Source organism: Anguilla rostrata, chromosome 8 (assembly GCF_018555375.3).
Source record: "Anguilla rostrata isolate EN2019 chromosome 8, ASM1855537v3, whole genome shotgun sequence".
Taxonomy (NCBI): domain Eukaryota; kingdom Metazoa; phylum Chordata; class Actinopteri; order Anguilliformes; family Anguillidae; genus Anguilla; species Anguilla rostrata.
The window spans coordinates 19,767,722-19,780,214 of NC_057940.1; the positions used below are offsets into that span (position 1 = coordinate 19,767,722).

General features: G+C 38.3%; 1 long non-coding RNA gene across 6 annotated transcripts; it reads right to left on the reverse strand.

Moving 5' to 3' along the window:
* Nucleotides 1-933: 933 nt before the first annotated feature.
* Nucleotides 934-12,253, reverse strand: LOC135261069 (uncharacterized). 6 transcript variants are annotated; one of them, XR_010331826.1, is made up of 4 exons: nucleotides 11,549-12,250; nucleotides 7,617-7,688; nucleotides 2,177-5,963; nucleotides 934-1,170 (listed from the first exon to the last, which is right to left on the reverse strand). It is a non-coding gene; the product is annotated as an uncharacterized LOC135261069 (long non-coding RNA). The 6 variants fall into 6 exon arrangements; XR_010331824.1 differs by having other exon boundaries at nucleotides 2,177-7,688; nucleotides 11,549-12,253; XR_010331829.1 differs by lacking the exon at nucleotides 7,617-7,688.
* Between the last annotated feature and the right edge of the window lie 240 nt (nucleotides 12,254-12,493).

The window sequence follows — 12,493 nt, forward strand, 5'->3', positions numbered from 1 at the left end:
AAGGCCCAAACCTGCATATTTGAATTAATGAAACTACTGTATGGCCACAAATTTGATTTTTATTTTGGGAGAAAACTTTGTTTGATTTTTAGTGCTTTCCATTTGAAATGCAGTATAATCTAAAAGCAGAACTCTGCAAAAAATTACTTGAATGACAGTAAAAACACCAGGTTTGACAAAGTAATTAAATTCTATCACAATATTATATAAATCCCACTCCTTCTTCCTGTAATTAGCCGTATAAGTGGAACAGAAATAATGTTTTGCTTTAGTTCTTGTAACAAAACCAAAACATATGCACTCACATTTTCTATAGTAATACATCATATTTAACATTACAAAAATTATTTTTGCAAAGCAGACTCAATTATAAATGTCTAGCACAGTTTATCACAACCATACCAATTAGCAAAACATATTTAAATTATTTTAAAAATAGTTTAAATATCTCTCCTGCAGATTTATTTTTTCCTATGAGCCTGTATTACACTAAACTGATTCTAATATACTGTGCCTGCTCTTCTGATGGACACATTGTTTTATGATGTACTACATTAGATCCAAAAATGAAACTGACTGTGCCGTTCTAGAACTACTGAAAGGTGGATATGGTAAGAAACCTTATATAGATATGCTGAACTGAGATCCGCTAACCAAACCTAATGTGTACATTACTATTGTAACAGTATCCGGTGTTTGTGGAAAGGAAACCATTTTAACACACAGTGCGCCTATGCATTTCTAGGGAGAAGCTCAGAATCAGGGAGAGCAGGAGCAGGTTCATAAACACATCCCAGGGTAGGAAAGGAGAATTCCAGAAATAGAGGGTCAGAGCCATAGGATTTTAAATTAACTTTTTTAAGGATTTTAAATTAACGTTCTGGTCCACACAATAGCAAACTAAAGTTGACAGGAATGGAATCAGAACTATTGAGAAGATACATGTAGAAATATGACAATACGTTGGACAGATTTTATGAGTTATGAGGTCCTTCTCGGGGACGATGTCTTGCCCGCGATATAGCTTGTCGCAAACTTTGGACGGGGACCAGGGCGGAACTTGTGAAGTGCGTGTTTATCAACAGGACATGTGTCTGGACAGGCCTGCATCCTTTCTCAGGAAGATATCCACAAAGGCAAGGAGGGATTCAGCCTGATCATTTGTTGCAGCTGCGATAAAACCATAGACACAGGGGTCAAGGTTTAAAAACATCTTGGAAAAATGAACGCTCATAGAAATTAACATGCAAACTCCTGAGAGATCCACAGTGATGAAAAACAATAGTATAAATCATAATTGTGAATGCTTGTGTTTTTGTTTTCTAATGAACTAATACTATTTTTTTTGCTTATATTTGGCACCATTTTGATTAAAAAAAAATAAAAATCTAAAAAAGGAATCTAAAATAAAGAAAAACAATGTGAAATGTCTATCCTACATTGTATGTGCACAAATAAAGTATTCATTGTAACTGCCATTTGAACAAATCATTTTCAACAAATACCTCAAAAATTTTGCAAGATGTAAGAAACAAGAATTTTTGATGACAAGGCATGCATCGCACTCTTCAGCTTATCGAAGCTCTGCATCTTTCCCAAAGTCAATTACTCTAACACTGTGTCAAGGCTGGTTTATATTATCCAAAGGGTCCTGACTTCCTACAACTCCTGATTGGATGATAAATAACGATGTGAAAAAATACTTCCTAGCACCAGTATAAAACTAAACCGAACTCATTTCCACCGTTCTGCTGACAAAACTCAATTTGAAATAGTATTCAGTATTAATTTGTGACATTATATGGTGTAATTCAGTACATGGGACTCAAACTTTAATATTCAGATATTCAGATAGATTCAGTAATTTAAAACCTGTAATTTCAGATTTATATGGCATGACAGCTTAGTCAAACAATTCCATAAAATGTACAATAACTTCATTAAATGGATTCTCTATTTTGATGCTGCTAAACTGTTGTTAAAAGTTAAATTCACTCCTGTTTATGTTTTAACTTTCTGTGCATGATGCTGGTTGGGGAGCCAGATTAATGTGAAACTAGTGTGAAAGTAGTGTTAACTGCTTTTAAACAGCTGTATGCCTGCCAACAGAGACTGACTTCCATTTAGGGATTTTCTATTGAAATTTAAATAGGACAAAAGGCATGTGTTCACTGACCTGACGTCCCCCCGACAGACCACAGCAAAGACCAGCGTCAGGTTAGCATGACTTGCTTGTTGGCTTTACTCCGTGGGCGTTCCTCTGAGCGTGACATGTTCAAGTGGCGTCGGTAGGTTGTTTTTCAAGGTTGGGGTGGAGCCTTGGAATCCAACAAACACTGGGTCTCTGTGGCAAAATAAACAATCAGAATAGCTTGCACCCTTGCCAACACGTAAGGCCAAGTAAAGAAAATGTGAAAAGGTCAACATCGTGTACCCTAGAGAGTGCAACAAACCCATTCAAGGGATGTCTGTGATGTGAACAATATCCTTCTGAAATCCTGCAGAAAAAAATCTTGGATAGCAAAAAACATGTTGCAGGGAAAATATTTTTTGAACATAATTTTATTTTTATTTAATGTCCCCTGTAGTGTAGGTTTCAGCATAGTAGAATATATGGTTTTTGAAATTAAGACCAAAGGCTCATGTCAACAGGGGACATGAATGAATTGCTGCTTGTAGGTCGAAGGAGGATATGGGAACAACAAAAATGTTTCACATGTATGAATATTCACTATATTGGAATTCTTAATTTAGAATTTTTTGTGACAATGGACTGTCCCAACAATATTTTCAGCATTATCCACAATTTCTTTTTTTCTAACAATTTGTAAGTAATTTGTAAAATAATAATTACATACAAACCACATGTTTAGCTAGTAGAAGCTAAATAACAAGTAAGTATTAACAAGTTAGCAAATGAAAAAAATGTTTTGCCTTCAAACAAAGCTACAATGACTGTGTATTAATGTATATGTCAAACTGTTACATCTATAGAATGGTAGCGTTTAAAGAGTAATTGCACTCGCTCTTTCAGCCTGGCTCTGTCTGCTACACAATTTTGAAGAATGCTTCCTGTACATGTCCATCTCATTTGCATAAAGTATTTTCTATGCAAATTAATTCATACTACCCTGCTACACCAGGCACATGAAACTAAGATCAAACTGTCAAACTAGGCATTGCAGATCAGATATGAATCAAGATTCAGCAATTACATGGCTTATTACTCACCTCAAATGTTTCCAGAAACATATTTTAGTGGGCAGTTTGGGGTGAATATGAGAAAGTTTATCAACAGGCCACCATGTTGTTCCGATCTTCCAGGCCGAGAACAAGGACATCAGTGAGTCTTAACAATCAGGTGCTATCAAATTAAAAAGTCAACGGATTAATTTGTGAGCGGCAACAATTTTCCTGCCGGATATCTTGATTAAAATTTATATGATGTAGTAGTACCTCCAAAGTAGTACTCATAAGTGGGACAGGGCCAGAGTGGAAAGCAGAAAGAAAATTTCTAATGTTAGGGGGTACTAGCTACCAAGATGCTTTTCTACCAGTTTTTTTTTCTGCCAAATGATACTATTTCAGAAATGTTTAAACAGCTGTATAGATTAAAATGTTTCATTATAAAGTATGCATATAAATACACTTACAGCTTAAAAAATGTGATCTAGAGTGTAATTACTGTTTAATAGAGAGCGGTCAATAATTAAAGTAATATGATATTGAGGATCTTGGTCTTCTACAGTACCTTTGGCACACAGGGTCCACTGAGATTGCCGTAAAGGTTGAGTGGCACCTGTGAATTGGATGCTAACACCAGTGGAACAGTTAAAAGTTCTCATATTTAGAGAAAATGAAGCCTTTGATTTTTCATTAGTTTTTATGAGGGGTACAACATTTTGGTACCCCACCCCCCCCCAAGTGCATAAAAAAGAAAAGTGGTTTTGGTAAGTAAGTCTGACAACTCTCTAGAGACAAGAGATGATGGATCACCTAAAAGAGAGATTGGTGGAGTGTTGGGTGGGAAGCGGGGAATGGCCAGAGCTTAGAGTGAAGTCATTTGACGGGCTGGTCAGCATCAGCAAGGTGAGTGAGACTTCAGACACCAACCAGACAGCTTCTAAGAGGAAACAGGATGGCAAGAGGCTCTTCAGACCTGAGCCACAGGACCTTAAATAGACTAGTCCCTGCTTTTATCTTGTGCGGACTAAAATGCATGTCCTACTCTTTGGAGGTCTCAACACTCCTGGGCAGAGGACCAGGGCTCCCCACACTGCAGGTGAGATACATAGTTAGCAAAAGCAGGGACAAATATAGACCTCTAACAGTTTACCTTCAGAAAACACTACACTACATTACAGACATTTAGCAGACGCGCTTATACAGAGCGACTTACACAACTTTTACATAGCATTTCCATTGCATCCATTTATTCAGCTGGGTATATACATAAGCAATGCAGGTTAAGTACCTTGCTCAAGGGTGCAACATCATCATGTTCTACCCTGGAATAAAACCTGAGACTTTTAGATGACCAGAGCAGCTCCTTACCAATACTACAATGCCGCCCCAAAAGACACCTTGAAGATACATGAAACAAAATTTGAGGTTTCTCTTACAAATAAATCATCATCAAATACATAAATCATTGAGTTACGGCTGGTCTGATTACATTGATTGTTCCCCACATAACAAATTTGGTCAGTTGTTGCAACGACTGGATGGTAGCTTTTTAAAAATGTACAGTATGTGGTGAACCCTCTCTGGAAAATTAAGCCTGCATAAGATCCAACAATCTGGATTCCTGCTCTTTCACTTTAATTCCAAGATTCAACAGGCCTAGCGGCATTCATATCTCAAAGTCTTCATGTAGCATTAACATTAAACAGAACATATAGACATATAGAATATATGCAACATATAATTTCTCACCCTTAGGAGAAATATAAAGCAGTGCGTACATGCACAGTCACATAAACATAAACATTTTGGATCGAAAAGATTTAAACCCCTTAAAAATGTGTTTTATGAACGAAGTCTCCGCCATGTCGCAGATTCCATTCCTCCTGAGAAGCCGCCAGACCCGAGCGTTCAAGACGCCACCCGCTCAGCTGGAAGGGCCGCGCCCCTGGCATCAATGGAGCCGGTCAAGGGCCGCGAGGCCGCGAGCTTCCTGACAGGAACGGCTGGGGCTTCCACGGGGCCAGCGAGAGGCGCTGCGCTCCTGGGGTCCCCGCGAGAACATCAGCGGGGGAGCGTGCCGTCGCTTGAGAAAGCACAGGATCTTCTCACAGTGATAGGCCCCCCCGGGGAGCGCAATGCTCTTCTTTCTCGCTGCTTGCTGAGCATTAGTTTTTCTTGGGAAGGATGCAATCTGTAGGCTACTTCCCCCGATTGTGTGTATTTCACTCCAAGAACAAAAAAAAGGTGGCCTCCATCAATGTATGGGAATATTGCGGGAGGGTAATGCAAGGTAAGCTTTTCTGCGCTGACTGGACTTGTGATTCATGCAATGAGTGATATCCTTTGACTACTTAACAATGCATATGGCAACTAATAGTGACCATGGCCTACCATGCAAATGCTTGCTGTATAATAATAATTTGTAGTTACACACACACACACACGCACACGCACCCACACGCACACACACACACACACACACACACACACAATCTATGATTGTTTAATAGCCAAAACAAAATTAAAACATTGCATTAATAAACAAAAGGGCTTTGTGCAAACTCTGAATCTAACAAATTATGTTCTATTCCACAAATTCCAGAGATGTAAATGGGTATATAGGTTATGCTTATCCTAATTTGTGTCAGCACAGAAGAGGTCTGATGAATGAACCAGAGTTACCTCCGAATGAACTCACAGTGGCGCAGGAATGACCACGTGGCCATCTGTTCACCAGAAGGTCAAGGAAGCAGCCAGGACAAGGCTTCTTTCTGCATCTGAAGATTGTAATATCTTATCATTACCAATCAATGTGACATCTATCACTTTTCCACAAGTACTAGAAATGGCTTGTATTTTCAGCTGCTCTTGGTCTGTCAGCACATCCGTTTGAAACATGTCAGCGCTAAGTGGGATTGAGACTAAGGGGCATCACTTTCACTTTTCACAAGATAAAAGCTTACATTGCTGTTAAGAGCAATACAATAAAAGCAATGCAAAAATCAATTTTGAAGAGTGAATTTGCAAAAATAAAAAACACATAAAGATGTCTCTGTAGGTTAAAAATAACCCGTTCATATTTTTACACTTGAAACATCATGGTGGCATGTTTCTTTAAAGCTCTTTCATTTGAATGCAGTGAAGTAGGATGGGATTTGGTCCCCCACCACAGGATCCACACGTTTCATTACTTTGACTCAGACGTTCCATTAGTTTGACTCCAACGTCTTTCCTGTTCATTTCACCTTCAATAAGCCAAACTGACCACTTCCTTAAATCTGGTACACAAGATAACGAAAAAAGTATGGTGAAACAGGAACGTGAGATTCATATTCGTTCAGCATTTGGGCTCAGGGAAAACAGTCTGCGTTGGACGGCAACATCCCCCCAGCCAAATGAATGAAAAAGTGCTTCCTGCTTCACAGCATCCCTTTCAGGCTGCCTTTCTCCCTGAAACCCCCTGAAATGGAAGACTTCTCCCATTTTCTGTCCTTCCTGCACAGAACAAAAAGGAACACAGAAAACCTGCCAGTATCTTGAGGTGAAATAAATCAGCAGCCACATTCACGCGGTTCAATGCAAGTCGGAAATGGCCACAAACCTGACACAGGAATAGTCTTTCCAGTGTCACTGGCGACTGACATTTGAAAAAAAAAAGAAACTTGGACCATTCACAAACTGCACAAGAACAAGCATGTTAACGATTCCTTTGGGATAAAGCTGCAGAACTTCACAGTGGCACACTAGGCATGCCGTTTTTAAAATTTACTTTCCTGGTCTCTGAAGGTGTGAAGAAAAGCTCAGCAAAGCAGCAGGGCCTTACATCCTAAATCGCAGGTGCCCTCTTTAACCCTTTTTTACTCATTAGCACCTGTTAATCTGGGTGAAAATGTTAACCTGCATCAAATAAGCAATATGCAGAAATACTGTATATATTATCTTTATTTCAGTTCCAAACAATTTAAACAATGTATATAGTTAATGGTTGCCATTTACCTCTGCTAGATCACATTTAACAATGATGTGATTTATATAAATCCACAATGATGGAGGCATTGGGGGCATAAATCATGTCTATCTGTGAAAAATTACAATGAAAAAAGGTTTTCATGTAGATAATTGATATTTATTGTTTTGAACTGACATTCTTGATTATTTTTCATCTTTATCTTATATTTGAAGAAACCATACAGGCAAAATGACATAAAGAAAATGCAGACAATGGGCAAATGGACACTGGTTTAGTTGGTTGGTTATGAAATACATATCTCAAAAGTGTCATTTTTCTTTTACTAAAAGTTTTAAATGGGTCAGTTTAACCCAAACCTAATACAAAGGTTAATCGGAGTTACTTTTTCTTTTTCAGGGAAACGGGACAAGTCTGAGGTCGAAAGCCGCAGTAGACAGTTCTGGAAAAGGAACACACTCACCTCATGTTTCTGTCTGCTCTGTGTCAATCAGTCAGAGATAATTCAAGGAGCCCTTCAAGTAATCTGGGATAGCTGCCAGGGATATAATATCTTTGCTCTTCTGACCATTGCTAACAACAATGCTTCCTCTTTCAGGCAGCTAACAAACTTTTTCACAGTGAAAAGTTTTTCTTTACAACAACTTTTATTCCTCGTTTCTCTTCCCCCCCCAATCTGTAATGGCCCAGGATTAATTGCATGTCCACCTGCAGTGAACTTGGTTAATTCAGGAAGGTGTACACTATCATGCCACTTCCCTGAATTAGCTGCATATGTCACTGGGCAGCCCCACACATAGATACCCTTGACACAATTTAATTATTTTTAAAATCTGTTAACACTAAAATGGTTTATTACGGAGAATGCCTCTAATTTTAAAACAGAACCTGCATTGTTCCTGGAAGCGAGAGTTATGACAGTGCTAAGGTCTATGATACCACATGGTCCCATTTGTTAAAGTGTGGTGAATGCACAGCAGGGGGATTTGGCAAGTAATTTGTCAGTGAGTGAAGCTCGGAGGCTACAACAAACAGAGATGGTTTGAAATCCATAATCCACGCTCCACAGAAACTTTAGCTCTTCTATTCAACAGTAAGTTGTGGAATCCCTTGGGAAACATATTGTGTCAGCTTGTTTTGAGATGGAACTGCAGTAAAAAATATGCAGTTTAATACGCCGGATCTCAATTTAAGGACAGTAAAATATAATAAATAAATAAATAATGCCTTTTCTCTCTAATTTGAATTGCCCAGCTGTATACAACCACAGTCATACTGTGATTTCTGCCAATGCAGGAGTGTGTAGACAAGCAGTTGGCAGCTGCTTCTTTTGGCAGCACAGCCAAGCTTGCACACATGGGTCAGCGGAAGACACATTATGTGCTGCTTATGACTTGCAGAAGTCAGATTGGCCATCACTAGTGAACAATGAGACACAGATCCCAGCTGACTGAACTATTCCTAACCTTAGGCAAAGCTGCCACCAATTACACATCAACCTACCAGCCACACTTGGCACTGCTCTGTTTGGGATTCAATACTGGACCATGAGACCCATTCAAGCACTGGAATGCTGCCTTTACAGGGAGAGCCACCCAGCAACTCTATCTATCTCATTTCAAATGCATCCTTTAGCCCACAAGAAAGCACATTTAAAGAGTCCCATGTTAAATTATGATGTGACCTACATATAATCCACATACTGAATTAAAACAACCGTGTGTGTATGCATTTCAATTTTTAAAGCTGTGTATTATCATTTTTAGCACAGAGTGTACATAACTTGAAAAATACGAATAGACATGGACTTTTTCAGATAATGTATGTAATTCCACCAGCCACAGACATTTGTTCCACATTAATGTGTAAAATCAAGTATGCACTTGGACGTTACACAGTAGTTCAAATTTTAATTCCATAAAGGCATATGAACTGTTTATAGGGAATGTGGTGTGCCTCAAAATAACAAAGGTTGTATTTACCATGGAAATGTCTTAATTTGCTTTTTTGTACTTTTCATGTGTGTGTTTAAATATATTCAGATGGCAATGAAATGTACACCTGCTAATATTTAAAGCAGACTCAAAGCAGACACATCTGCAGTTAAAAAAAAAATTGGTGGTTGTGTGTAAATCATGAAGGCCAATATTTAACATTGGACTATTATCATTATGCTTCAAATGGGATATAAATATTATTAGAGATATACAATCTGGGTTACTCTGTACTGTAGGTCATGTAGACTGAGAAAGATTGCAAGTGATACATTTTCATCTGTTGTGACTTTCCAGAAATGATTTACAATTAGATGATAGGAATGTTAACGATTAATTGATGATACATTATTCTTTATTACACAAACACAGCAATCAAGCTTAACAATTAAACAAAAATTGTATTTAGGGTTGCCTAACGTTTTCTCTTGGAGAAAATATGCTGTTTCTCTTTCGGAGAAAATATAATGATTTAAATGGTCCACCAGATAAAACTCTATATTTATCTATATAATGACTGAGATAAGCTTTTACCAAAGGGCCAGCTTTCGGTTCTCAACCTGAGGACCAGATATAAAGTCAAAGCCTGCTGATATCTATGATTTTCACTCAAAAAGCCACTCTATTGGGCTCCATTCATTTTGACAGCAAAATCTTTTTTTTTTTCTTGATACCAAATAAAACAACAGTATTTAGGGAGGGAGATGGGCTTCACATAGCCTTCTCTCACCACTGCTCTGTGCTTTCCTTGTTGCACACATGATTAGGCATGTTACCAAGGAGACAACTGAGCATGTCTGTTGAGAGAAAACATGTTACGTACTTGTTCTATGTGCTCCCCATAGGTTTCTATTTGTGTCGCTGTTTAAATATTATATACTTTTGGGCTTGGACAGCTATGACATCTACATCCATTCATTGGTGTATGCAGTACATCATAGTCATGTAGGTGGATCCAGCAAGGGGAGAACAATCCTGCATCTGGCACTGTTCTAGCTGTCATTGCTATTGTATCATAATGTCAGCAAATTACACTGAATCGCTGTGTCCGTAGGACCAGCAAAAGCATTTTGGCAAAAAAAAAGAGGGCTAAAAGAATAGGGCTGTCCTTATGTGGTTACAGAGTGCCAAAATGATCCAACTCAGTGACCTGAAGGCATCATTCCCAGACATCTTCTTCAAACTCACTGATTCAGTAAGTTGTGCAGTGCAGTAAGTTAAGCAACACTGCAGCTTCAAGGCATTTTGAAAATTTCAATGTTTTTAATATATTACTAGATTTTGTCCTAATCTAAAGACCTGTAACTGACCACTTCATTTATCTCCTATGAAAACTCCACCAAATTTTCCCCTTCGGGAGTTGGATCTATTTCAAGTGCCTAGGCAAGATGTTTACCATTCCATTTGTCTTGCTGTTGGTGAGTTGAAATAATGACCTATCAGTGTGATTGTTACAATACAGTTTTGTAACTGCAATAAAGGTTCTTTCATGTATTATTACACACATGAAGACTGTATCCTTTGGCTACGTCGGTTCAGTTCTACTAGACTATTTAAGTATTGCAGGGAGAAAGAAGAGGTGATAAATTATCCAAGCTACGTTGATTATATTGCCTTTTCGTCAAAATATAACGGCCATCTAAACAAATATTATTCTGTACACTGCTTTCACATTGTGGTAGATATTTTGGTCTAATGCATTTTGAATGAGGGTGAAAACAAACCCAATCACAAGCCCTTCAGTCTGGAAAAGTATTGCTTCTTGCATCACTCACATTTTTATTGGTGAGCTTTGTAACATTAGTAAATAGAATTTACCTTTATAACAATCACTATTCATTTTTTAACATTAAAATTAATTGATCAAAGAAATTACGGTATATATGCATCCCTAGATGATTAGTTTGGTTTAGTTGACTGTTACTTAACCCCCTTCAGACCAGACTTTTTGTTTTTAATAAATCCTTTGTAACTGACCATCTATAGCTCACCAAAAATATTAAAAGGGATGCTGTGCATTATGAATGCACCCATTTGACAGCATTCTTAATCCACCTTTAAGCAGAATAATTATACTTTTGTAAGCCCTGCAGCACAAGGCTTGAGAGAGACAAGTTGTGAGTGACTGTTAGAGTGAAGTGCTGTCTTATATTTTATGAAGAAAAGTAAAGTGCAAATGTAATGTTTTTTCAAACAGCTGTTCCTTTTCGCATGTGTAGACTTAGTAGACTTAGTGAGGTCAGTTTTTCAGCTGTTAGAATTCTGGTGTACAGTGTTTTCTGTATGTGTGTTAAAAGCCCCTGAAAGTAATTAGAAAATAATCTGAAGACTACTTAGTACTTGTGTTCTCCAGGGAGATTTTGAGTCCTGGTGTGATGGAAATGCTGCGTGTCTGACTTACCTGAGAGACTGAGTTTGTGTCAGTGGACGGACATCCTGAAGGGGACTTTTGTAAGACTAGCTGAGGAAGAAACCTGTGCGTCAAAAGACAGTGGGAAAATAGACATGCTTCAGCATGACATATGCAAAAAGAAACACAATTTCCCATGAGAAGCCACGTGGGTCTGGAGTGAGATAAGGGTTAAAGGTCAAAGGACCGATCCTGGAAGTATCCCTGTCTTCTCCAGGAGACCTGATGAGAGGCCTCTGCTAGGAAAAGCACATGAAATATCCATCCCGAAAGCTCCAGAAAGATACAGGCGCATGGGAAAGCGTGTATACCGTCTCCTTCCAGTATCCAGTACAGACAGCCAGATAAGCAAAAGTCCCGGGGTTGATTTATACGAGCGGAAATGCTGAAGATGTTTGGAATGGAAGGAAGAGATCGGGTGGTGGGTGGTATTTCCACACAGGTGTTTTAAGAGAGCAGAAACACAACCATGCTTAAAAGACCGGTGGTGAGAGAGGAGAGGAGTTGTTCGTATTTCACTGACAGAACTAATATATTACCCTTGAATAAATGTGAAGGTAGGTTGTCTTATTGTCATATTTTTTGTAAGAAGAAATGTAGCAGTAATGCAATTTACAGACTAAATCAGCCACTGTCCCACTCTGTATAATCAGTTTTTTTTCACCTCTGTAGATACAAAAGCTTTTATGATCTAAATATGTTTTCCAATTACTTGTCCTAATCAATGTGGATATTAAACTCCCATTGGGTTTTTTTCTGGCATGCTAAAAAATACCAGTAGGTTGCAGAAACATTAATTGTTCTACATTGGTTTCCTTAGTGCTTTGAACTCCAAAAGGAATTCAGGAAACATTGTTTTATAGTTTTGTGTGATTCTGGAAAGAGCTGATTTACAACATGATGCTGCATCTAAATCCTTTTGCCAGATTTTACATT